General features: G+C 41.5%; 2 long non-coding RNA genes across 3 annotated transcripts; one reads left to right on the top strand and one right to left on the bottom strand.

Moving 5' to 3' along the window:
- Positions 1–9,262: 9,262 nt before the first annotated feature.
- On the bottom strand, positions 9,263–21,145 carry LOC140708062 (uncharacterized). Of its 2 annotated transcripts, none has more exons than XR_012088198.2 (4): positions 20,289–21,145; positions 18,973–19,091; positions 17,093–17,303; positions 9,263–15,232 (listed from the first exon to the last, which is right to left on the bottom strand). It is a non-coding gene; the product is annotated as an uncharacterized LOC140708062 (long non-coding RNA). The 2 variants fall into 2 exon arrangements; XR_012088197.2 differs by having other exon boundaries at positions 17,093–17,233; positions 20,289–21,142.
- Positions 21,127–23,269, top strand: LOC144583582 (uncharacterized). Its single transcript, XR_013537460.1, has 2 exons — positions 21,127–21,233; positions 23,115–23,269. It is a non-coding gene; the product is annotated as an uncharacterized LOC144583582 (long non-coding RNA).
- The last annotated feature ends 4,309 nt before the right edge of the window (positions 23,270–27,578 follow it).

Below are 27,578 nucleotides of genomic sequence, written 5' to 3'. Positions count from 1 at the left end.
GAAAGTTAAGAGCAGCTTGCGGAGACCACGCTTAGAGAGAGATAGAAGGGCAGCATTGTCGGCATATAAGAGGAGAGGAATAAGTGAGTTGTTGAGGGAGGGGGTGGGGAGGTCAAGAGGGAATAGGGCAGGGGGAAGGTCAGCTAGATAAAGGTTAAATAGGAGGGGTGCCAGAATGCATCCCTGTCTGACGCCGTTGTGAATAGGGATGTCATCAGTCAAGGCACCTGTACGGTCTAAACGGACGCGGCATGACTTGGAAGCAACAAATATACACAGTAAGGAAGGATGTGAATAGATTGGGAAAGAATTTTGATGGAAGGACTAAGCTGCGTACTAATGGTATAAATGAAAATAATACACAAGCTACAATGCATACAAAAGATGACAATGCATACAAAAGGAGCCTCATGGCGCAGTGGGTTAAGCCGCTGTACTGCAGCCAAAACAGTGCTCACAACCTGGGGTTCAATCCCTGGTAGCTGGCTGAAGGTTGACTCAGCCTTCTATCCATCCGAGGTCGGTAAAATGAGTACCCAGCTCGCTGGGGGGGGGGGGCAAAGTGTAGCCTGCATAATTAACTTGTAGACCGCCCAGCGAGTGCTTGAAGCACTATGGGGCGGTATATAAGCAGCACACTTTGCTTTTACAATGCATACAAAAGTTGACGACTCAGGAAGCACGAAGTTGCCCCATGAACCGGTGAATAATGAATTTATTTGTCGATTTGTGGGGCGTTACTAAAAAAGAAAAAAGCACCCCCTGCCCCCCACGCTGCCACTCCACCACCACCGTGCTGCTGCCACCACCCCTCCACCCCCTCCACCCCCACCAACACCCCCTCCACCCCCTCTAACACCTCCATATGAAGAAAAAAAAATCCAGCCTATGGCTTTTCCATTCTGCCTACCAGCCTGCTGATCAGTGGCTCAGTGGACCGATAGGCAGCTACCCACCTCCATAGCCTACCCCCACCCCTTCCACTCTCTACCTTAGCCCCCTGACCCCGCCCCCACCAACACCCCCTTACCATAATCGTCTCCATCAGGTCTCCGCAGCTGTAGAAAGGGAAACTGGCTGCCCTTTGCAAAGATGGCAGCTGCAGCTTCATTTAGGGTAGGGAAGCTGCAGCTGCCATCTTTGCAAAGGGCAGCCTGAATTCTCTTATTATCCCTTAGCTGCCTTAAGGGAATCCAGGCTGCCGTTTGCAAAGATGGCAGCTGCAGCTTCCCTACCCTAAATGAAGCTGCATTTAGGGGGTGTCGGTGGGGGGGGGCTAAGGTAGGGAGAGAAAGGGGGGTGGTAGGCTGTGGGGGTGCGTGGCTCATTCCCATCCCTAGTGACAAGTGTCAACACAATGTTTTTTACATTCGGAAGGAAGGAGGAAGGAAGGATTATTTGATTATTATGGATTTATTGTAGAAGTTCTTAGAGGCTAATTTCATGTGCCCCTCTGCAAGCAATCAGTTCATATTTCTGACAAGAGTGAATTGTCCCTCTGCTGGAAGCTTTGTGATCAAGAAAAAAGAAGAATAGAAAAGGAAGGTGGTGTTAGGAGAGAACAAGGTTGCAGCGCTGGCTTCAATCAAGAATTGCTTCAGCTCTGCCTGTCACCTCAATGCTGCCCCAACAAACCATGCCCTAGGGAACGTGACCCTTCACAGAAATGAAGGTTCCAAACTCTTGAAATAAAGTGTGAAATGGACTAAGAATCCATACATGGCTTCCTATATTACAGGTAATGTGACATCATCATCATCTTAGAACTTCAGAGCTGGAAGGGACCTTAGGGATCACTGAGTGCATATTCAAAAGCATTTTATATATTTGGGCTGCATTGCTTATAAACAGGCTGGGTTGGCCTGCCCTGTATGGCCCTGATGGAACCTTTTCCTCAGTCTTAATCCACCAGACAGGTTGGAAACTTCACTACAGCCCTTGTTCAAAATAGCTAAATAAAGATGTGACCCTATTTTATCTCAAAACATTTGTCTTAGCTCTTTCCCTCTGTATGGTGTACAACAGCTACTCTGACATTTTGAGGTTTTCAGTTCATTAGTTTGCTTGCACTTACATTTTATTTGTTGAGCACTTTACTTTGTGGTGGCACAGCTGATATTCTGGGTGAATACACAATGACTGTAGTTTTGCTATTTCTCTCAGACCTCATTTGACAGGAGCTACTTTTTTGACTGTTAACCTATTTTTAACAGAGACTGAAAAGTGTTTCCAAGAGGAAAAAAAAGCTTCAGCTTTTCCTCTTTGGTACCGAATTGGCATTATTGTCAAACTCCAACAGGCATGATCATAGCCACAGTACATCTTTCATCATTCTGTCTTGATCAACACCTGGTCTGACTATATCACCAATGTTACCTGAAGGAACTACAGATTTGGAGAAATGTTTCATCTTCTTTCCCTGCTCCCTCAAGGCAGTTTGTGCAAAGAATCTGGTTCATAGAATTTTCCTCTTTCTGATGCACACATTACATGTGACAAGGCAGCCATGCCCTTCTGTTGTACTTACATCACAAAAATAGCATCGGCTGATGTGCTCTTAGGGTTGTGATTCATGAACATCTCTCAGCTTCAAATCAATTGCATTTGCCTGAATCACATCTGCAGTTTGTTCCCATTCTTGTTTCCTACTGGTTTGTGAGATTTTATTTGATTTTATTATTTTTATTTTAACAATGTGGGACTGCATCTCAATTCTAGTCTTCCATTTCCCTTACATATACACTTTTAAAACTTTTTCCTTAATATAGTTATTTTTGTATGAAATTTCCCAGTTGAATGAAAATGTACATTTTTCAAATATAGGCACTTTGAGTTGCAATTGGTTCATTTGCATGTAATTCAAAGAGCAAATAAGAATATATCACTTATGACTGGGGATGTACATACCATATTTTTCCATGTATACGGCCCCCCAATGTATCAAATGACCTCCTAATTTTGACCCTTGATGGAGGCAGAGGAGCAGTTAATGGGCAACTGCTCCTCCATCTCCTGCCCCTGCTGCCTCCCCCGCCCGCCCAATCACCTCCTCCAGTGCAACTGCCGGGGCTCACCTCCAGCTCATGTCGCCACCTTGTCTCCTGCCCTAAGGAGACAATCGCTGGAGGAGGTGATCTGGTGGCGGCAGCAGGAAGAGGCACCAGAGCGAATGCAAGTGCTTGTTTTCCTCTGCCTCCTGCTGCCTCCGCCACTGGAGGGGACAAGGCAGCGACTGAGGTGAGCCCCGTCTGTCCCACTGGAGGTGGTGATCGGGCAGGTGGGGGAGGCAGCAGCAAAAGGCACCCAAGTGCATGCGACTGCTCCTTCACCTCCATCTCCACCTCCTCCTCCTCCTCCTCCTGCCTCGGCCACCAGAGGGGACAAGCCGTGAGCTCTGGAAGAGGCAATTGGGCAGTGGTGGCGGCGGCAACAAGAGGTGCCCAAGCATGCGTGTAATTGTCTCCTTCTGTGTATAAAAGGATCCTCAATTTTTCCTCTAATTATTTTAGGAAAAAGTGTCATTTTATACATGGAAAAACATGGTAGTTAATTCCTTTGTATTTCTTTTTCTTTTCTTTCACAGGTATCTCTTGTTTTCTGTCATTTTTATATTTTTCCTTGCACCAGTTCTTTCATCTAACAAGAAAAGGAAAGCCACTTTTGGATTCTTTCCTTTCAGGTTTCCCGTGTGTGTTTCCTGGTGCTAGTCCAAATTAAGCCCTAGAGAACCCTTAAAGACTATTCTACAAAAGGAAAGACAAAGCAATGGAGAATCAATCTACACCCAAAGTAAGCAATACCTTATGAAAAGCAAAAATCATAATCAGAAAAAAGAGAGAAATGTTCCACATTGTGCTCACCCTTCCACCCCCACCCCCCACATCCCAGTCGCATACTGGCACAGTCATAAAGTACACCACCCCCAAACCACAGACAACCCACTGAAGCAAACAAAACAGTCCCTCAGAACCTCGTCAAATTGCACACCATTAACAGAATGCATACAAATAAATTAACCAAATAATGATTTTTTAAAAGTCAGTCAGACAAGGAAGCCACCCCAAAGGCAGACACACAGTGGCCAAATAACAAAGTAAAAAGCACACACCCATAGCTCTCTCTCCTAAAACCAAGAAGAGCAAGTGAGCAAATAAAGGAAGAGGGAGCAAAGCGCCTGTCCCCAAAACCAAAAGTAGTAGAATATGGGAGATTTCATTCTCCATTACTTGAGCTCTTCTCGAGTCTAGCAGGCAGGTAGCAGCAAAAAAAAATAATCCAAAGAAATGGATGAAAAAAAATCTCCAAAAATCAATTTTAAAAAGGACAGAAAAGGAAAAGATCCAAGATGAAGCCCCAGGGGTAGCAAAAACAATGGAGGGCACCTGCAGGAACTCAGCACGTTAATCATACAAGCAACAACAGAGGAAGAGAGCAGTCCTCATTTGTTTCCTTCCCTTCTATACATTCAGAATTCTTGGTGCACTCTGGATGCTGTGATTGGCTGCTGGCAGCCCTCACAATCTTATTTGGTGAAAAATTCATGAGGCCATTTAACACACAAAGAATGAAAAGAAAGGTTAAAAGAAAGAGGGAATATGAAAAAACACAAAACTTTTGTGTACCACTTCTCTTTCATCAGTACAAACAAGTCTTATTTTAGAAGCTCCATTTTGGGAAACAACAAAAGAATACAAAATTGAAGAAAGAGCTTATTTTCTGTATTTTCTTTCTTTTGTCCTTTATACATAAAAATCCTATCTGTTTCTTTTGACTTCATCGCAGGAACAGGAAACCAATAGCTGTGCCTAGACTACTGTCTTGCAGAAAATGAACTGGGCAAATTTATTTAAAGTTTCAGCTAAGAGTAATCTTCCATCCCAACTTGTTTTATTCTGAATCTGTGTGAGCACTCACATTTCTTTTGGTAAACTTGCCATTTTGTTTTAGTTGGAATCACAGACACAACTCTGAGATTCATCCTTTCTGCTAGAAAGCCATTTGCAAGTGCATTTCCTTTTGCCAGACCTCCAATAGAAAGGTTAAATACTGGGGCCAGGAGGTAGGAATGAATTCTATGTCATGCTGACTTTGGAGGTGGAAACCCAGGATCTACAGTGGTACCTCGACTTACGAACATCTCTATTTACAAACATTTCCATTCGCAAATTTTTACTTCGACTTGCGGAGCCTAGACTTATGAACGAAAAAAACCTTTCCAGTATGTTCTGGCAGAACTGTACAACTAAAACACCCATCATTATCTAAGGAAGACGCCAATGGTAGACCTTCCAAAGTCCAACATATCTCCCCGAAGTTATTTCAAATTTCTGGGATGAAAGAACTTGGAAAGTGTATTCAGTCTTGGATCAGTCCTGCAATAACTTGCTTCAATGCCTCTGCCTCAAAGCACTGTGTTTGGACAGCCCCAGTAAAAATCCGTCATGATTACAACTAGAACTGCCAACCACAAGACTACACCCTGTCTTTTCCTGCTGCTGTCTCTGCACTGTAATGCTTTTCTCCTATGGAAGGGTTGGTTACAAAGATTAAAAAAGAAATTGTGGTGTCTCTGTGTTTCTTCCTCTTTTTCATCCTGAATCTAAATTCTGAATCTCAATAAACTTTCAGAAGTGTTCAGATTCAGAACTGATCTGCTTTGGAAGAGCCTTGTTTCAATTTGGATTTCTCCCAGTTTTGTCCATATGAGCCCAATATGCTTCGGATTAGGGATTTATCTCAATCAAAATGGCATCCCTAGCTTTTCTTCTCATATGCAACAATCCAGAACTCACCTGGGGGGCAGTTTTTATTACAGTACTAGTGGTGACATTCGGGCAGGATAGCATAGCATGCATCATCTTGGGGATGCTCTTTCCTCCTAGTGCTCTCTGCAACATGGAGCTGTTCCCACCCTTGGCTTTAAATGTGGGCAATCAGAATGACTGACAGGACAGGAGTGTTTTTTTTTTCTGGAGGGCAGAATGTTATGGGATATCACATCTGGTTGATGTGGGGAATTTCAGAACCATTGCTGGCCACATGGAGCTCTCTTTATATGGTTTATCTCCTTGATGGGGAGGAGGCAGGGAGATGACATGCACATCCAGCTCAGGGACTGTTATCTGCCCCAGTGTCTGAGGAACAGGCAGGACCATTCAGTGGCCTACATCCATGTGGTTAAACCTGTGTCTATCTCCCTGGTTTTGTATCAGACACCAGATAGTGTGTCTGTTGAGGATCCGTCTCCTATGCTAGCACCAAGGGCTATTGACAGCTGTAACTGTAGCGTTCAGCCCTGCCCTCACCTGTCCGTCACAGCTGAGCAGTGGAAAAGGAGCCAATGAGTGAATGGAAGGTGGTGCTAAAGGGGGAGGGGCTTGAATATAAAGGGGGGGTGTATGGAGGATGAGAGACAGTTTTAGAGATCTGTGAGTCTGTGTGAGAGTGAGCCAGAAAGTTAGTGAGAGTAGGGTTCTGTGTGTCAGTGAGTTCAGTGAGTGAGAGAAATTGATTAGCAACTTGTGATTTACCTATTATATATTACTGATCAAATAAACAAGTTTAAGTTTCAAAGCAACACATGTCTCAGTAAATAATTGGTACTGAATTGGTATTGGTGGCAGCAACTAAAGAAGAAGAGTGAGCACCTCATGGAGGCCTGAGATAATAGAGGCTTCAACGCGCTCACTACAGTAACCACTACAGTTGAGGCCACAGTTTTCACCAAAACAGTGTATGTGTGTGTGTGTTTGGTTATTTGACCTCTGTCCCTGGGGTCACCATCAGGCTCACTGGCAATCTGCTTTTCCAGATTTATGCCTGCTGTGCTCAGTGTTTCCTAGATTTACTGTCACAATCTCAGCAGAATTCCATAATGTTTTCGAGCCCGTTTGGCTTTTGTTCCAAACATATGGGTTTTGTCTGATGATGATATGAGAAGCATAGTTCTTCACAAACAAAATTTTACTACTTCTGCACATTTTTGCAGGCAAGCAACCAACATATTTTCAATGCCGTGGTTTCCCCTTTTAATAGAGCCCTAGTCTTGAAAGAACGGTTGTGCCTTATCATCAGGTTACACCAAATTACCATTCATTACTCTACCACTCTCTTGGCAAACATGAATGTGCTGTCACACTGCAAGATGCTGTGAGCTGAAAAAGTAGTGACAGTGTCCATCAAATTCTGTGACATCTTTTGAAATCTCACTGGGAATGACAAAACTTGATGAAATTGTCCACATATACGAGAAATGATTTATATTCTCCATCTTGCTAGTTGTACATGTTTTGCTAAGACAACCTGAAATAAATGTAAAATCATTTCATGCTTAAGTAATTCTAACTTGATGTGGTGGCAGGAAAAGTGCAACACTGCCTGCTATTTCTCAGTCAGCCTCCCTATGATTCAGCTCCATGACAGGATATCATAGTGTAATCTAATATTACATGCTCATTATAAGAATGGCATCAGTCAAAGAGGATTACTGTGGAGCATGATAAAATATTTGTTTTCTGTTTTAGGGAAGAACTCCCCTAGTTTATCTCAAAGCACAACCTATCCAAGTGAATATAAAGTTTTGAATTCAATTGCTAGTCCCAGCTAAAGTAGGCCTGTTAAATCAGTTGCTCAACAGTGACTCAACACATATTTAAATTTATTTTATTTTATTTATTTATTTAATTTATACCCCGCCTATCTGGTCAATGGGTCTACCAATTGTTAGGACTACCAATGTAATTCAGGTTCAGATAAACACTTGACTCCTCTACCTATTTCTAAGAATTTGCTGAGATTTTCCAAAATTTCCTCACCCTCTAAGAAGGAGGGAAAAATTTAACTACGACATTGCTCAAAACTGAGTCTAGATACGCACATTCCCAATGGCCTGTTGGAGATTAGAAACAATATTGAGAAAATTCCCCAAGGTTTGCTATAAATTATGCATATTTAATACACAAACATACAGAGACACACATTCCACAGGACATGTTGGAGAAAATTATTTTGGCTGGTAAAGGTCCTGAATCTTCTCTACAGGGACTAGACGTGCACACAGTCTCCATGATAAATGATATCTATGCACAGTGTTTGGCTAGTATGCATATTAGTATTCAACTCATATAAGCATTGGGATTGAACAATGTGAGAGTTTGGCAAGGCGTAACCTACAATGCATTTATTTCAGAAAGGTTTACAGCAAAAGGGAAAAGGTATTATATATGTGTGCCATTCGGGATTCTTGTTGTTTTTACATCATATTCCAGAATTGTCCATTCTGGGAGTTCTACCTGCCAGTCTCACACCTAAATTATTCTCAGTTCAAGGAAGTTTGGGATGGAAGGCTTTGTGGCCTAGGATAGAAATCCCAGCAAGCACTGGTTCAGCTTTGTTTTCTACCATGCATCTAGGCCACAGTTTGGCCTATCTTGGTCCAGGAAGTTTTCTAGGCCAGGCTTTCTCCGTGTGAGGGAAATGTAGGTATGAGTCTAGCAGGTGGAACTCTGAAATCTGGAGTTTGAAAAAACCACCAAATGGCACATTCCTAGAACATGTAAGTCAGCTTTGCTGAATAAAAGTACAATGACTTTCCCCACAAGATATATACATACAAAATAATTCAGTTGTCTACAAGGCTCCAGCCACAACAGAGGATATCATTACTAAACTACAGTCATGACCCGCTTAACGATTACCCCGTATAACGATGAATATGCTTCACGACGATGTTTTTGCAATCGCAAAACGATGTTTTAAATGGGGTTTTTTCGCTTTGCAAAGATCGGTTCCCTGCTTCGGGAACCAATTCTTCACATTACAACAATCAAAATAGCTGATTGTCGGGTGCTCAAAATGGCTCCCCGCTGTATTTTTGAACGGATTCCTCACTCTACAGGCACTGAAAATGGCTGCTCCTATAGAGGATCTTCATTGGATGGTGAGTTTTTCAGCCCATTGGAACGCATTGAACGGTTTTCAATGCATTTCAATGGGCTTTTTTATTTCGCTTTACAACATTTTCGCTCTACAGCGATTTTGATGGAATGAATTAACGTCGTTAATGAGGCACCACTGTACAATGGTTTCCTTCAACTATACTTTAAACCTTCAACCACAGGGGTGGCTGACTCACCTATTTTCAGGTGAAGGCAGGAATTCAACTTTCCCAATTAGAGCGAGGGCAAGGCTTTGATGGTGGGTCAGAAAATCCTACTGTGAAGTGTTGATGGTTAGTGTTTTGTTTTGTTTTTAATTCTACTGTAAGTTCAGAACATTTGATTCAGCACAACTGGTGCCAACTGTATTTGATCATTTTCTTCTTGCTGTTTCACTTGCTTTATTTGCCTTTTGCCTGTTCCTCGCTTACTACCATTTTCCTCTTTTTGCAAAATATACTATCTCTCTCCCCTTGCCCTTACATTTTATGTATGAACTCATAGCTTTCTACAGTTTTGGGGTACATTTTTGGTTGATATAGAATCAGCACACATGTGTAATGCCTATATCAGCATCTAGGAAAAAGCTTAAGTATATTCAAAGCACGAAGCACAAGACAGTCCGTTATCCCCTTATACTTATATCCTGTACTCAACTGCTTTCTCTCCCCCCACTCCGCCCGTCTCTTCCAAGCTCTAGAAATTTTACAGAACCATTATTTCCTTTGGTCAACACTGATTTCAACTTTCCAGATCTGACTGGGCTTCAGACACCATAATCAGGGCCAAATGCAACTTGTGCCCAGTGGTATTGAACCCCTGTCTTTATTTTCATCAAAAGCACCTGCAAGCATATTGGTCCACCCATACTCAAAGCAAGAGCCACAGGTATGTGAAGCAAAATTCTTAACCTGCTCATCAAGACCTTCCCACCTCCACTATGATCTCATCATGCATCAGTAATGCTGGATCTCATTTCACTGTTCTCAGAGTTACTATCCCTTCCCAATGATACCTGCTTTGACAAATCCGGTTGGCTTTTTAAAATCTAAAAGAGGTTTTCCTTCCAGCAATTAATGCCAGATTGACACTTTCCATCTCAAATAAATTTCCCTTCCTTTAAAAGCTGTACACCAGGCAACAAATCAATAGTGAATAGATTCCCATGATTGCTTTTTTAATGTTTGGTGTTCCCCCCACACACAGAGACACATCTGCATCTTGTAGAGCAGCTAAAAACACAGTTCTAACAAAAACAAAGGAGGGAAATGATGATAATCGTGCATTCCTTCCCTGCCTTTACAACAACCATTTTGTTTTATTTATTTATTGGTATGTAGCAATGCAGAGCAGTTGTGTTTAAAGGACATAACAGATTTGATATACAGTGTTTTGCACTTAGTAGCCGATGAGAGTGGCATGCACTAAACCAAGTGACTGGATGAGATCACTATTCAAAACTTAACCTGACAGGCTCTGAGTCAGTATGTTGTCAGTTTTTCTAAGAGTGAGGATGATGTGATACCCCAGGGCCTCCTTTTACCAAGACATGAGCTCACCGTCTTAAATATTTCATGCATGATTTTTGGCTAATATAAGTTTTTAGCTATCTGTGCTCTAAGTCGGCATCTTGGTACTAGGTCTCAGTTTAAATAGAAGCAAACCAAGGCAGAATTTTGCCGCTTATATGCTGCTTCACAGTACTTTAAACACTGTCTGGCCAGTTTACAATTTTAATTACTCCCCGCTACACATTGTCCCTTCCTCCCAGTGAGTTAGGTAATCAATTTACCAACCTTTGAAGGATCAAAGCTTGAGTCAACATTGAGCCCGCTACCTGAGCCCAAGATCAAACTCAGGCCATGAGCAGAGTCTTAACCGCTGTACAGTACTGCAGTTTAACCACTGCACCACAAGGTTCCTAGATTGCAATGAGGTAAAACAATATAAAGGCTGACACACACACAAAAATTATTATTTAAGAAAAAGAAAACTCCTTCTGTATCTCTAGGGTGCACTAGGGTAACAGCACAATTCTACAAGATTTACAGTTTGCAGGCACTTAATTAGTGCCTTACTATCAAACTGGGGCCAAAGCCAAGACAACTGACACTGGCTGAAATCCTGTTGCTTATTGTAGTAAGTCTCACTAGAGCTGGCCCATTGAATCAGTGGTGATTTGGTGAGACGACTACTCCATAAAATCCATTGATTAAAATCAACCTACTCTAGCTGCAACCTACTAAGCCACAACTTAGTGGTGGCCCCTCTGAATCTCACCAAATCCCCATTGATTCTATGGACCTACACTAGTGAGATTTACACCTCTATGCAATAGGATTTCAGCCAGTGGATTTTACATGCTAGCAGTACCCCTATGAAAGCATGTAGAAGGAAAGAAATATAATCCATAAAGAAACATCTTTATCATAGAAAAACAGAATGCAGGGTTGAAGGATAAGGATGGGACTTTTGTGTAAACAGAAATGAAAAGATAAAAAAGAGGCTCTCTTTTTTCATACTCTAATTTCTGAAAGCAAGCCTCTTAAACTTGAAGGATCCACTTTAATGAAATAAAGATAAACAAAAGTTTGTGTTCTTTCACATTTCCCTCTTTCCCAAATTGTGTGGGAAATCTGAATAGCCAATCTGAACAACTCAGTGGAGGGAACAGAATTTTTGAGCTGTATAAGACTGGAACTCAGTGGAAGTGTTTTTCTTTTGTTCACTTGTTCCCCGCGGATGTGTGCATTTCTGTAACCCTCCATCTTGTGCTGCTGTGTCTGGTTGTCTTCCTCTGGTTGTCTTTCTCTTCCCCCCCTCCCCTTCATTTTTGGATGGATTTTCCTATTTTCCTTGTTTATTCTTTGGATATTCTTTTTGCTGCTACTGCTTGCTGCTCTCATACAAGAGAGGACACATCAAGGAGTGTCTCTACATGTTCTAGTCATTTTATTGGATCCGCTGTTGAGCTTACCTTCAGCAGCATGGGTCACCTTTGCCTCCTTTCCCAGAATAACGCGAGACACTGGGAGTCTCACAAGAGCCTCCCTGGATGGGGAGGAGGGGAATGAGTGAGCTACTTAATTGGTGTTTTTCCTTCACTCTGCCCTCTTTCTTGCTGACAATCCACCCGCCTGCCCTATTTTCTAGTGTGAGTTTGCCTGGTCACCTTCGGGGCTGGATAGGATTTTTTTAACCTGTATCCTGATTGGCTTTTGGATACAGGGATTTTTTTCCTATCCCACACCGGAGCAGGTGCAATGGCATTTTGAGAGGTGGAAATATTTGGTCACACAGGTGGGTAGTGCAGATAGAACAGGTTTCGGCGAGTCCCATCACAACCACAGGTAATGTATAGCTCATCTGACCTCCCAGCGCTGCAGATCATGCAATTACAGCGCTTGGGGGGGAAGATGTGCTTCCGGACCAACAGTCAACAAGCAGAAGGTGGCTTGAGGTCCAGGGGTGGTAAAATTTGGGCTGGTCAGGTTCTCGCTGTCTTCATGACGGTGAGAACTTGGGGCTAGGGACTTGCCCATTTGTTTTCTAAGGGGTCCATTGAGACCTCTATGCTTAAACCTGATCTCCACACTATGGCAGGACCCCCCCCCCCTTTTACAGAGGGCAAGAATTATTATTTAATAAAGTGTGGCCCATGTTTATCCCATAATACTTTTCTCATGCCATTATTTAGGAGTAAGGGAGCAATGACTTTGGGGAGGGGTATGTATTTTTTGCATGTATTTGCTGCTTGCTTTTCGGAAGAGGGGTTATGTCACTATGTGCTCTATTTTGCTAAGATTTTTGTCTGTGAGGGGAATGGGGTGCAGTCCCTGTTTGAATTTAAAAAAAGTAATTGTCATTTGGTTAATTTGTGATGTTTGCATTTATTGGGTTCTTTTTTGGTAGTGGTGTTTTTGATTATTATTGTATTATTGCCTTTACATTTTTGAGGTAATATGTCAGGTTCCTTATGGCTGTTTCTGCCAGATAAAACATAAATGGGGAAAAGTAAAATCAAATAACCTGAATGGGCAGGTCCCTTTCCTGTTAAACAGCAGGACCAGTGCATAAGAGACATGAACATAAAAGCAAAGCAAAGCAAAGTGTGCTGCTTATATACCACCTCATAGTGCTTCAAGCACTCTCTGGGTTGTTTACAAGTTAATTATACAGGCTACACATTGCCCCCCCCCCCCCGCAAGCTGGGTACTCATTTTACCAACCTCGGAAGGATAGAAGGCTGAGTCAACCTTGAGGCGACTACCTGGGATTGAACCCCGGGTCGTGAGCACAGTTTTGGCTGCAGTACAGCAGTTTAACCACTACGCCAAAGAGGTCAACACACCCCAAAAGAACCTGAAACGAAACTAAAATCTCTAGTGAAGGATCTCAGAGAGCCCAAGGCCAATTTTTATTTTGGCCAGCAGCAAAATAACAAAAACAACAATGCAGAGCTGGAAGGGCCCCTGTCAGCGTTCCCTCTAATGTTCTGTCCCACTCTGCGAGAACCTTCCTTTTGTGCCTGGATGTCGGCAGGGCTTCATTTAAAACAGGAAGTAATTAAACCATCTGCCTGCTGCCCACAAGCAGCCCTGATGGAGTTCTGGGTGAGCAAGCACATGCACAGTTTAGAGGGAACGTTGGACCCTATGGACCATCAATTCCAGCTCCTGTCAATGAGGCACAGTGGGGAATTGAACTCCCAACCTCTGGTTCCACAGTCAGATACCTAAACCACTGAGCTACTATATCTAGTTGCGCTCTCCTCCCCGGGAAAAAAAACAAATGGCCTCCAAAAAGTGCCATCACAGCTTGTTTGCCACTTTTCAGCTTCTCTGTGGCTTTTGAATGTCTATGTCTTAGGCCACGGTTCCACTGTCCATTTGAATCAATTTCTGTTCTGAATATTTTTATATTGATGTTTAGTCATGTGGTACATAAATGTGATATATTATTCGGAACATCTGTGAGGCTGCACTAGGTGTCAAATAGTCTGAAGAACGGGGGGGGGGGGGAAACGCCATAGAGGAAAACACAAGTAAAAATCAAGTTTCTTTGCGCCAAAGGAGCAAACTGGGCAGATGGTTGTAGTATAGAACATAAGTGATGCAGTGATAAAACAATTGACAGTAGTATTCACATCCATCCAACTGAAATCAATTGATTTACAACTGAGATATTTTTAAATGCCCCTGCTGGCCAGTTCAAAAAAAAAAAAAAAAAAAACCACTTTGCAGCCCAAATAAATCAGTTGCACCCATGTTTTGTGTGCCTAGAAACGTATAAATCTATTTAAATAATGCTTAAATCAATATAACTGAGGTTCTTATCGCCTTCAATAACGCTTAAATCAATATAACGGAAGTTCTTATTGCCAGTGGGCATGCACCCTTATTTAGTCATTTCACATTTTTTTTTGCTTTTATTTGGTTTAACATTATTTCATTCTTCATTATTTGGATACTATATTTTCCTCTTTAAAGATGTGGCAAATACTTGAAAAATTGTTTTTGTTTATGATGATACAGTAGGAGTTTTGCCCTACTGTGATTTCTTGCTGAGACCTCCATATGCTACGGCAAAACTTCCTGGATATCCACCCCCCCCCTTTTTTTTAAGAAAAACATTATTCCATGCTTTTCCAGAAAACTTGCCAGAGTCTGTATAACTTAGAGGATCTTGAAAGGAAATATGCTGTTTTACATAGGGATTATAATAACTCTGTAAAGTTTGGCTTTTCTTTTAGAAAAAAAAAAGTGAAACATCCCAGTTATCCCATGAGATTTCCTGTGGGATTTTTCAGGAAAAAAATTACAGATTCTCGCTGTGATGAGAAAAGAGGATTTTGTTTATTTGTTTCTTGCTCAGAGCGAGAGGCTGCAAAATGCACATCCTTACTGTGATTCTCTGATGCCTATAAAGTCTGTAACCATAGACCAATGTAATGAGAAATTGCAAACAAACACCAATTAACCTAAGAGGAAGTCACATTACAGCACAATTAAAGCCTTCTTTATAAAAGTACTTGAATTCAGGTTCAGAAGAGTGACCTTAAACCAAAATGAAAGCAGTAAACAGTGAAGAATAATTGACTGTTACATGAAGTTGAAAGAAAAAAAATTAAAAGCATCCAAGGAGCCATTAACTGGCTGGACAGTTCAGTGGTTTAAGTATCTGCCTCCTGTGAGTGAAGCCAGCCTATGTCATCTTAGGCAAGCTGCACAGTCCCAGCACGCCCTCTGAAGAAGGGAATGGTAAATCACTCCTGAGTACTCTCCACCTAGAAAACTCTGAAAAAGGGTCACAGTCTTGATGTCACATCATCATCATCATCATCATCATCATCATCATCATCATCATCATCATCATCATTATTATTATTATTATTATTATTATTATTATTATTATTATTATTATTATTATTATTATTATTATTATTGAGCCACAAAAGAGGCTGTACTACTGCACTAACAGTTAGTTGTTTTTGGAGAAATTGGAGGGGTTAAAAAATTTTCTCAGCAGCCACCACAATGGCTTGGAGGACTACATGCATCTCACAGGCTGTATGATGCCCAGCCCTGACATAAGGGAAAGAGCTAAGCTAAAAGAACTGCCAATGTTGGCCTTTAAAAGCCAAAACCAGAGGTTAAGAGGTAGGGGATGGAGTGGAATGAGGCAAAGGGCAACCTCATTTTCCACAGCAGCACACTGAGCAGCAGCAATACAGGGGCAGAATATGCGGGCCAATGGTGGTGGTTGGATCAAGAAGCAACCAATCCAGGAGATAAAACTGCAGTATCAGAACCAGCAGAAAATAATCTCCACTGACACTCCCCCTCCCACTGTCCCAGGGTATGAGTCAGTCCACAGTCAGATGTGACATGACCTGGTCAAAGTTGCACAGGACAAACTGTCTTCTCCACTAACTAGCATCCCAAAAAAGCGAGGATTCTTGCTGGAATGCAACATAAGGTCACTCCCCTGTTCCATCTTTCATACTGAATTGTCCTTCCATCTATTTTTCACCTAGGTTTCCCTTCTGTCTTTTAAATCTGCTGCCTGCAGTGCAGTGCCTCATCTCTGACCATTACAATCATTTGAGTTGTTTGTACTCTCAAGGAAGTACTTCAACTCTGAACTGTGCCCATACCTTCAAAGGCTTTGGCAAAGTGCCCTACTTACTGAGAACACTGTACTGTACCTGTTTTGCATGTGTGCCTTTCTTTGGCTTAGTCCCAACACTGACATTTCATGCAGTATGTCAGATTTGGTCACTACTCAACTTCAGCAAAGCGCTTCAACCTGGAACATTGATGGTGTTCTAACAAGCTGCAGCAAGGATCCTCAACGGCTGAGAAAGGTAGCTTGATTTGACTCAATGTTGTTCCCTGAAAGTCTGCCCTGTTTCTCCTGTCCACCTCTAGAAGCTGCATCTGCTGCCTATCCATGTAGTTGACTTTCAGTACAGAACTTAGTTTGGACCAAAAACTGTGGTCTTTAGCACAGCAGTATTCCCATCCTAAAGCTTAGAAACCCTCTTACAGATCCCTTGGACAGTGGTCTCAATAATAAGGAAACTGTTCTAGGACAAATGTAGCATGAACTGACTGGGCTGAGCACTTCATAAAGGCTTTTTAAAAAATCATGTTTCTTTTTTTTGGGGGGGGAGGAGAGGAAGGAGAGAGGAAACAGCTTTAAAGGCAGCTAGCCCAAAACTAGCAGACTTATCTCTGTATCTCTGTACGTATAATGTGGCAGGTTTCCATTTTCTGAAGGGACTGCAGTGTCTCTAGGTTGGAGATATGCCTATGAAAGAACAAAAAGCTAATTTACCTGAGAACTGATTCCCAAATTTCAGTTTGGAAATGACCCAGATGCAACAAAGGGCAGGGTTCCCAGCGCTGAATCTGACCCCAAAATGAAGGGAAGGGGGTGGGGATGGGGATGGCTGCTTGCATAGCTTTGGGATGAGAGATGTAAACCTATTTGCAGCTATTCTGAACACTGGGGAAAAGGGGCCCATTCATACATTGGGAATGTGTGACCTAATGAGTCAAAAGCAATGAAGTCTGGTGGGACCAAGGTCAGAAAAACAATGTTCACATGAATAAATAAACAACCCCCCTAAACAAATAAATAGTATAGCTCACTTTTTGTTCTTTCTTTGCTCAGGCATCGTATGCCTTCATAGCCAAACCTTCCTATGTAGCTGTAGGGAAGATGCAGCATTGAATTCTACATCAGTTTCCATGGCAACTTTTAGGTCCAAGTTATCCATTCAGTCGCACATTCTAAAATGATACAGGCACATTTGAAGTTGCGGTATGTATATTCTCTTCTTAGAACGGCTTTGACTACCTGCTGACGTATAGATATAATAACCGTTGAGAGTTCTGCATATCTCTTCGTATATTATGCTGTTTATAAATACTGAAGCAGTATTTTTTTTACTAATAACTTGACTTAACCTTGATCACAGAGTTAAATATAATAGAATAAGCAGAGGGCTCTTGGAACCAAATATATTTAAGTTGCTAGAAGCCAATTACTACCCATCCCTTAAGCAATATTCAGCAAAATTCATATTTGCTTATTAGAAAACTATCAGTCTTCATAGTTGTCAAGAATATAAAAACATCAGCTGCTTTTTGCTCCCTCCTACAGCCAGAAAGCAATATCATTTGTTGACCGTATTTTCCCCCATAAAAGGGGTAAATCTGAAAAATGGACCATAGCATTAATTTTTACAATGCAGCAGAACCTTTGCTGATGTCCTCTGTTGCTTGCCTTTCCTTGCCAGAGGGTTATTGGCATCTATTGGACATCAGCTCTTTCTGATGTTTTTAATGAAATGAATTCTCATTTGGACGTTACCATGAGAAACTTTATTAAAGGGAAGGCTATGAATATTGAAACTATATGTCCATTAAACCAATCTCTATTCCTTTTGGTTTTATTTGTTGTGAGTGGGTTCTCTGTCTTTAAGGGGCTTTTCCTTACTTGGAGACACGAGAGAGGATTCAGAAGTATTTAACAAAACATTTTTATTGATAAGATCACTTGCCATTTCTTTGTTACTAACATTTGAACCATGAACAGACAACGAGGGAGGAGAACTCTCCCAGAACCATAATAACGATTTATCTTCATCTAACCCTTTTAGTAGTAGGTTCTTGTTTTCTCTTCCTCTTCCGCGGGTAGTCTCAGAAAACTGTTGCGAACAGCGCACAGGGTCCCGCAACAAGGGTGGCGGGCCCAATCCCCCTCTCTCGATATTTCCTTCTCCACTTCTGGGGGAATGTGATGCACTATTCGAGCAGGACCACGCTTCTTCGGGAAGACCAATACGGTCCATTCTTCGGGGCTCAGACCGGGAATGATTGGTCTTGTCGTGCCGGTCTTTCCCTCCTCACTTCCACCTTCTAACAGGGCTTGGGCAGATCTCTTTACTGGAACTGAGAAGGCTTGAGCATCTTCAATTGACTTTCCAGACTCTCTCTCTTTGAATACAGACACCTTCTCCGTCTCTTTAGAGATCTCTCCCTCTTCGGTAGTTAGGAAAACATCTATCTGCTCTCTTTCAGGGTACACCTTGCTTCTCGCACCTTCTCTTTCCTCTCTCCACCGTTTCAACTGACTTTCTCCCGCGCGCCTTTCCTCCTCTCCTGCGCGCCTTTCCTCCTCTCGAGCTTTCTCTACTCTGCCCGCGCGACCTTCCTCTATCTCCTCTGCTTGTTCTTTTATTTCTGGCTTCACTGATATCTCTGACTCCACAATAACTATCTGAGGGGACGGCTCACTACTTGTTGTTTCTTTACTCTCCTCCTCACATTTGTATGCCTGACAGTCCTCAAATAAGGAGGGAAACAAAGACTGTGTGAATGTGAAGAATAAATCCCATTTGGTGTGTGTGTGTGTGTGTGTGTGTGTGTGTGTGTGTGTGTGTGCGCGCGCGCGCGCGCCTGTGTGTGTGTGTTCAGCCCTAATAGGGCTTTCAAAGTAAATGACATCTTTTAAGGAGTGGTCTTACCAGTTGCACTCCCCCAGTGAGCTTCCATGGCCAAATAGGGATTTAATCCCTGTTCTAGAGTCCTAGTCAGTCACTCTATTCACTACACCACACTGGAAATCCCCATATGTTATGGTGACCTAGAAAACAAAAGGGTCAGCAGGGGAGAGGAGCAGTGGTACTTGTCAATTTCATGGAAATCTGTCTTTACGGTCACCTTTTCCATACACTACCATCACTGAATAAGAACTATTCAAATCGTAACTTTGCAGTGAATAACCAGTGAACAACAAATGCTTGATTATAAATTACATTGAGCACCAAATTTGGGTCTACCTTTGGAATATGTTGCAGTTGGAAGGAAGAAAGGAAGACATTTCCAAAATTCTTTCCTTTTATTTCCTTAATTTATAGCCCAGTGCTTCAGGCACCTGGCTACAGAGGCAGAGGTTGGGAGCTTGATTCTCCACTGTGTTTTCCTAATAGGGGATGGACTTGGTAATAGGGTCCCTTCCAGCTCTGCAGTTGATGATGATGACGATTTCTTTTCCTCTCTCCAATTTTTTAGAACTGTTTCCAGACTGATTTTTTAATTTGTTTTGAGGCATACAAACATTTAAAAGATGTTATTGTTGACAAGGATAAGGGAAAAAAAAGTATTGGATTTTAGCTTCACAAGAGTGCAGCGCTGATATTACACAGCAAATAAAGGCTGCATTCCACAAGGAAATTCTAAAACTGTGGGCAGACCACACACAAATATCATAACTTTGAAACTGGGCTTTGAATCAGCACCAAATCTGGCAGAGTTGTAGCAAACAGTCTGCTTTTGTTCTGTGCCAAATTCAAGGGCACAGATTTTGGACAAAGATTTTTTGAGTTATGATTTTTTTAAATTTAAAACTGTTTCCCCCCCAATAAAAAATAGGCAACCCTAAGGTACCCAGATTAAAAATAGGTTGCATAAATTGGGGAAAAAACACCAGTCTTGCTTTTCTTGAAAGAAAATTGTAAACTCAGATCCTTTTTTAAAAATGCAATGAATCTAGGCTGCAGTAGCTGAATTATTGCCCCTTTAAAAAAAGACCTTTCAAATGGGAAGAAGAGTGACTTTGTTAGAACATTGAGCATGCATGGCACAGACATGCCAGCAAAGGCTTTGTGAAATGATACATAGTAGAATCAAAAGATAGGTTTTCTTTAAAGAGTAAACCCTCAGGTTTTCTTTAAAGAAAGTAAAGGAGTGACAGTCTTCCAGAAAGAGGGGCATTTTGCTAAGTCTCTTCAGGAAATTAGCATTCAATTTTGTAGAGCCTATACAGAGTATTTTCTCTTACCTTAGAAAAAGAGATAGCAGTTGTGTTTTGCTCTAGTACTTTCAGTAAACATTTCCTCAGGATTTCTGAGACCAATCTTCTCACATAAGTTTTCAAAGGGGGAATCAGCTCCACTCTGGGGCAATCTGACCCTGTAAATCAATGCCCAATTAGCTGACTTTTAGCTAATATTTTATAAGTTTTTAACTCCTTCCTTGTGAAACAAGCTTATACTTGCAAGATGGTTCTATATCTGGTTATAAAAACGCAGATACAAAATGAATACTGAACATTTTTAAAAATTACAGATATTAAAAACATTTTTAAAATAATAAAAAGAATACAGAACAAATACTCAAAAGCTCACTTGTGAAATTACTTCTTTTTTTTCCCTTTGTTGCTCAGGATGGCATTAGTTTATATTAGCATAGCTTTGGTATCTGTGTCCTGTCCTGGTCTCCAGTTGATAGTTCATATGTCAACAATTCCACCCATCTTACCATTATATAATTGCTTGATTTAAAAAAAAAAGATCTGCAGTGACTAGACAAGTTAGTAACTTCCAAAATGTCCCTTCGTTAACAACTCTGCTCAGACCTTGCAACCAACAGTGCCTTATGCTAGGTAGTTCTGTTTTCCTACTTCCCCTTTCCTAGCCATGTTGTCTTCTCCAGTCTTGCAAGCTAATACTTGTGTATTCCCGTGAAAGACAGGCTAGCCTCAATTTACTCATTTTTGCTCTAGTGAAATTTCAGACTTGACTTGATTGAGTACCTACCTGTTTGCCTCTCTAGTGGTCTGTGGTATCTGTAAGGCTTGCCTCCAACACTGCATTTCAAGTGCGTTGATTTTTGGCCCTGTCTTTCTTCACTGTTCATCTTTTGCATATTCTGGATGATTTGGATCTTGGTTAAAAGTCACAATCTTTGCTAACTCCCAGGGTCTTCCTTTTGTTTGTTTCAAAAGGTAAGGGGATATCTTTCGTAAAAGGTAACGTTTTTTATGAAGCAAGGATTTGGAAATTGGGAGATAGCTTTCTAGTCTGCATTATGCAGAACAAGTCTAGCAGTGTTAGTTTACTTGGCTTTTAAGATCTTCTGGGCAAGTTTTTCTCAGTCGCACCACTTTCCCAAGCTGAGGGTCTTCTCGGTGGTTGTTCTCAGGGTTTGGAATCCCCCTCCCTCTTGTCTTCTTGACATTTCACTGTCAGGCAAATACCTCTTTTCAGGCAGGCTTGTAAGCAATAAGTGTCTCACAAATGCTTTGTTGATTAAGGTTAGAGAAATTATTAAATGTTTTTAAATTGTTTAATCTTGTTTTTTATCCTGGTATATGTATACATTTTTAATATGTTATTGATACAATATATTAAAACTACTGAGTGCTGTATAGGTTCTGAGTGCTGTAAGGCACTATGGGGAGAAAGGCCATATCAATGATATAAAGATCTCCATCCATCCATCCATCCATCCACCCATCCATCCATCCATCCATCCATCCATCCATCCATCCATCCATCCATCCATCCATCCATCCATCCATCCATCCATACATACATACATACATACATACATACATACATACATACATACATACATACATACATACATACATACATACATACATACATACATGGGAGGTTAAAGGATGTGAATCTTTCTCTGTCTACATTGCACATACTCATACCTTTGCTTCACCATTTCATCAAGTACAAAACAACCGTTCAAAATATTTGGGTCCACAGGGACTGCACCTATATCTCACCTATTACTGGTTTTACCCTTCCCCAGCAACCAAAATTCAGATGCAAAAATCTTCTGGCATTCTCTAGCACCAGGTAATTTATACATGAGTGAAACTGCTGTTGGAATGTGTGTGTAGCTTATTAAATTTTCATTTTAAAAAACCAGGAGATTCAATTCTTCCAAAAACCTCTGACTTGTGAGTATGAAGTATTGTAGTTCTCTATCCATGATTCAAAATGCCAGGAAATGGCCTGATATTGCTGCACATTATCGTGCCAATGTTGCCAAAAGGAAAAGGGATGCTAAACTTTACATAGTAAAGGCCAGCCTGAATATTGACAACACCAGTGATAGCAGTCAGGGTGGTCTGCAACAGAGGTCCCCAATCCCCAGTCCACGGCCCTGTACTGGTCCGTGGCCTGAGCTGGACCGGGCCGTAGAGACAGACCTGTCCCCACCCCTGCACACACTCCCCTGCACAGCCCATTTTTGCATGTGCGCATGTGTCTGTGCCTATGTGAGCGCTCCTCCACCCCTTTGCACATGCGCACAAGCGCCCCCGAGCTCCACACCACTGCACGAGTGCCCTTGCTCCTTTGTGCATGCGCACAAGTGTGCCCATCGCAAGAGCGTGCATGCTCCTTCTCACATGTGCACGACCACAGTGCCCTGCCTTCCCCAGGCAGTCTGCAGGGCTATAAACGTTAGAGACCACTGGTGTACAGGATACTCTCTTGTAACCACTTCTTATCTAAATACAAAGCAATTCTAAGAGTGTTTTTCAACATGTTTTCTAGATATCTGTTGATGGGAGCCACAACATAATTAAAATGCCTAGAATTTTACTTTGTGCTGCTTCAGCTAAGAACATGCATCAATTGATAACTATAACATCAGGTGATGACTTGCATTTATGAATGGGATCTCAAGTGATAAGACATCACAGGCATAGGTTCATATTGCCTTAAATGCAGACTTTTTTTTCCTAATGGAGTCAATTCATGTATTAAGTTGATGGTCAGATCTGACTGATTTTGCCTAGAAAGAAATAGAAACCTCACTATTACCATTCAATTTATGCTAAATTTTCTTTTGTTTTCAGGCACGCACACTTTTAAGATGTATTATTACTTGACTAGAGGCTTCACAACTAAATTGTTATTGCCTAGCAACACAACCAGCAGTCTTCTAATTAATGCTAGGGTGAGTGAACCTTAAAATAGCTTAGAAGCATTGTTCAGAACAAGTACTGAAAACTTTTAGAAAAACTCCACAAATAATACACATGTGAAATTGAGCAGCTAGGAGGGGGCAGAACCCACTGTCAGCTATCCACGCGCAGTGTAAATACTATGCAGCTTCTGGCCAAATGGGTGGTATAGAAGTCAAACAAACAAACAAATACGATAAGTTAGATTTTAGAACAAAAGTATGTAGAATGTTTATACAGGAATTGTGGTAATGACAAGTTATATGTAATGCTCTAAAGATGTAACCAGGATCTACATCTTTTCCCCCTTCCTCAAAAATAAGTGTGGGGAAACCTATGGACATGAGGGCAGTAGCATAAGGCTGCATGTCTTTAGCCCTTTGCCCTCTCTCTCCATTGTTCCCTGGTTTTAGGGTTGTTGGATCACACCTGGAATCCGCACTCGCAAAAACATCCAAGCAACGGGCTTTTTGGTTGTTGTGGGTTTTTCGGGCTCTTTGGCCGTGTTCTGAAGGTTGTTCTTCCTAACGTTTCGCCAGTCTCTGTGGCCGGCATCTTCAGAGGACAGAGTGCTGAGCTGGACCGGGCCGCAGAGACAGACCTGCCCCCACCCCTGCACGCACTCCCCTGCACAGCCCATTTGCACCAAACTTTCTCTTGGCTTGTCAGCAGCATATGTGGAAAACATTTAAGGATCTTAGTAAATCACAAACTAAACATGAATCAACAGTGGTCAGATATCACCTGAAACACTTGATTGGGTTCTGAATGCTGCATTTTGAGAAATACAAGGATGTGTTAGCATTGATGTTGGGTTCCTGTGGAGTACTCCTGAAGCCCTCACTAACTGTACAATTCCATAACGTTTCGCCAGTCTCTGTGGCCAGTATCTTCAGAGGACAGCACTCTGGTGAGACACTCCAGTATCTTTGCCACAGAGTGCTGTCCTTTGAAGATGCCAGCCACAGAGACTGGTGAAACGTTAAGAAGAACAACCTTCAGAACACATCCAAAGAGCCTGAAAAACCCACAACAACCATTAGCTCCCGGCCGTGAAAGCCTTCAAGAATATAATGGGCTTTTTGTTTGTTTTGTGAAGAAGGAAGAGTGCACAGGCTAGAGCAGGTGCCTCGACCTGGGTTGGAAAAAGAAGCACCAGACTTTCTCCTGGCTTGTCAGCAGCATATGTGGAAAACATTTAAGGATCTTAGTAAATCACAAACTAAATATGAATCCATAAGTCTATGAAAATAAATTTGTAATAAAAAATTGCCTACCTATTACACTATTGTCAAGGAAAACATTTAGTCAATGTTCCCTCAGGATCAGCACAAGGAAAACTAAGACTTTGACCCACAGACACACACATTCAATGCTGAGACAAATCAGAAATTTAGAAGGAGGGTTTGCCCTTATTTATGCACAATGTAAAAATAAAATTATTTCTATTCATTTGTAAAAAAAATCATCCCATTCCATTTGTATGATATAGGACAAAGCAAAGTGTGCTGCATATGTGCTATCCCATAATGCTTAAAGCACTCTCTGGGCGGTTTACAATCTATTTACACAGGCTACACATTCCACACACACCCATGACTACTCAGTTTACTTACTTGGAAAGGGTGGAAGGTTGAGTCAACTATGAGCTGGCTGCCTGAGCCCATGGTCAAACTCAGGCAGTGTGCAGAATCTTCGCTGCACTACTGGAGTGTAACTATTGCAGCATGAGACTCCTTCAAATCATCCAGTAACTGGTATTTAAATTTGTAGTTGTTATACAGTTATGAGTTGTATGCAGTCTATCTGCTGCCCTTTTCTGAAGCCAACTCTTTATATCCATGTGCATGGGCTGTGGGCAATTCCTCCCTAAGCATGTTGTGATATATTAAGAACATATTTACAGATACACCTATGCATTAAAAGTCCACTATTCTTACAAATAAAATGGACAGTGTGTGTATGTGTTTGTTTACATCTTGAAAGCAGGCATGAAATTTTCATTTTTTAAATGGCAACTCCCAGAATTTGCCTAAAATTCCCCCAGCCAGAATGCTGGGAGATACTATAAAAAAAGGAAGTTTGCAACTGAGGACTCATCAACTACATGTGGGTTTCCTGTCCATTATTCAGCTTTCAAGTAGGGCCTTGTCAACTCAATGTAGGTATAATTCCTATATGTTATAATTCAAATAGCGAATTGTATATGCAATTGAATTATATTTTATTCCAGAGTTTTTAAGACTCTTCATGTGGAACTGATTCTTCTGTGTAATGAATGCCTCACCTTGTTGAGTAAGATATCTTCTATCTTTTGTCTGAATTTGAATTCAGAAGGACACTTGAATGTTGCAGTTCTACAACCAACATCTTTATCGGTGCTGTTGCCACGGTCTTGGGTGCAAAAATTTGTAGAAATCTGTTGTTATAATTGTTCGTGTTGTCTGTTATATAACTGAAAATAGGAAGATATTCATTTTGTGAAATTGTGTTTGCAGGGTTCATTAATAGATGAAGCAGGACTGTGATATCTGGAGGCATAGGTTCCAAGCCCCCCTCCTGCAGATATAGAAACCCTATACAGCAGTGGTCCTCAACCTTGGGCCTCCAGATGTTCTTGGACTACAACTCCCAGAAGCCTTCACCATCACCTTTGTTGGCCAGGATTTCTGGGAGTTGAAGTCCAAGAACATCTGGAGGCCCAAGGTTGGGGACCACTGCTATACAGTATATAGCATAGACTCTTGTTCCCTCTAGTGGCCACTTCTGGTAATACAGCTTGGAAGCATGTATTTCTAGGTTTTTTCATTTAATGAAAAAACAGGCAGTGGATAAGTGGAACTGTGGGTACTGATCCACAGATACAGCAGTCCTACTATATTTAAGTAAACTAATAGACCCATAAAACCTAAAAGTGTTACACCGTAGAAACTGAATCTGCTGCACAACCACATTATAGGAGCTTGACATTTGATGAGTGCAAATCTCTTGAGTATGGCTCGATTCAGTCTTTAAGCCAAAGTGTCCTTCCATTGATTTCCCGATTTGACTATTAATGGCCTTGAATAAGTAGAGATCCATAAAATACAAAGGAATTTTTCACAGCTGGCTTCTGTAACAAAACCAACATGTGTTTTCTTCAGCACAGTGAGTGTATCTTGAATGAATGACGAATTACATTAACCATGGTGTTATTGTTTAGAGCTGTAACTTTCATAGAGCTCCAGCTTTCCCAGTAATCATTTTGGTTGCAGTGACATTGTGTATTATAAAATGATCCCGTTTTGATTTACTTCTAGATATCCTAACGAGAACGCCCGCGCTGTGCATTCATCTCTGGCTGAAATACTGGTCTGTAGTAGGGGTACAGAGAGGATGGTTTCATTTATCCTGGGCCGTATAAGAAAATAAGAGGGGAAATCCCCCACTTTCCTTTGTCTCTGAAATTACAAGTTGCCAAGCATTTCATCTCTCTTCCCTCCCCCCCCGTCTGTGCTGCACACTAAATGCTACTTCTGAAAGTTTCAAAGGCTGAACGTATGACATGCGTCTATTTTGTCATTAATAATTCATCACAAAGCATTCAATTTGCACAGGGGGGGAAAAAGGAGCTCGCCACTGGTTTGTAAATTACTCCAAGGTACCGAGCCTGATTAGTTGTGAACTGGCTTGATCCAATTAAGACCCAGAAATGTATTTCATTGCACTTTGGGTTGGGGAAATGGGAAAGCATTGATGGTGAAGGATGCTAATTTCTGTGTACTATGGGAATGCTTCAGCTTTACTGAGCCACACCATCTCACAGCTTTAGTGGTTCTGAAATATTTTTTTCTTGAGCATGTTGAAGGAGTAGTTGGAGAAAAGAAATATATATAAGTAACAATTTATCTGTATTGACTGAAAATACACCTCCTCTCAGCCAGTCTTAAGAGATAAGGTGAGAACAAAATAGAACATTCAAATATTGTAGTACTTGGTGTGAACTAAGGGGGAGTGGAATAAGACATTTTCAATCAGATTATTGCTAAATGTTTTACTCTAGATACAGTAAATTCAAAAGGAATTGCGTGGTGCCAAAACTCATTGGCTGAAATCTTACTAGTGTCTGCTGATGGTTTGCGGAAGGTACTAAAGCTGACGGCAGCTCATTGGTGAGGTGCCACAGCACATCTCTGTTGCACAGTTGGACATGTGATCAGGCACATGATCAGTCTGTTCCCAGCATCCTCATCGATTAGCTGCAGCAAGTTACACAAACCTTATGGCAAAACATGGGGGATTTTGATGGCTAAATACCTCTTATTTTTCAATCTAGGCTGTTTCAGCGTGGGACATTTTGAAATGGCAGTTTCAGGC

This window comes from Pogona vitticeps, chromosome 6 (assembly GCF_051106095.1).
Source record: "Pogona vitticeps strain Pit_001003342236 chromosome 6, PviZW2.1, whole genome shotgun sequence".
NCBI lineage: Eukaryota > Metazoa > Chordata > Lepidosauria > Squamata > Agamidae > Pogona > Pogona vitticeps.
The sequence above is the reverse complement of the archived record's forward strand: the minus strand, read 5'-3'. Positions and strand labels throughout refer to the sequence as shown.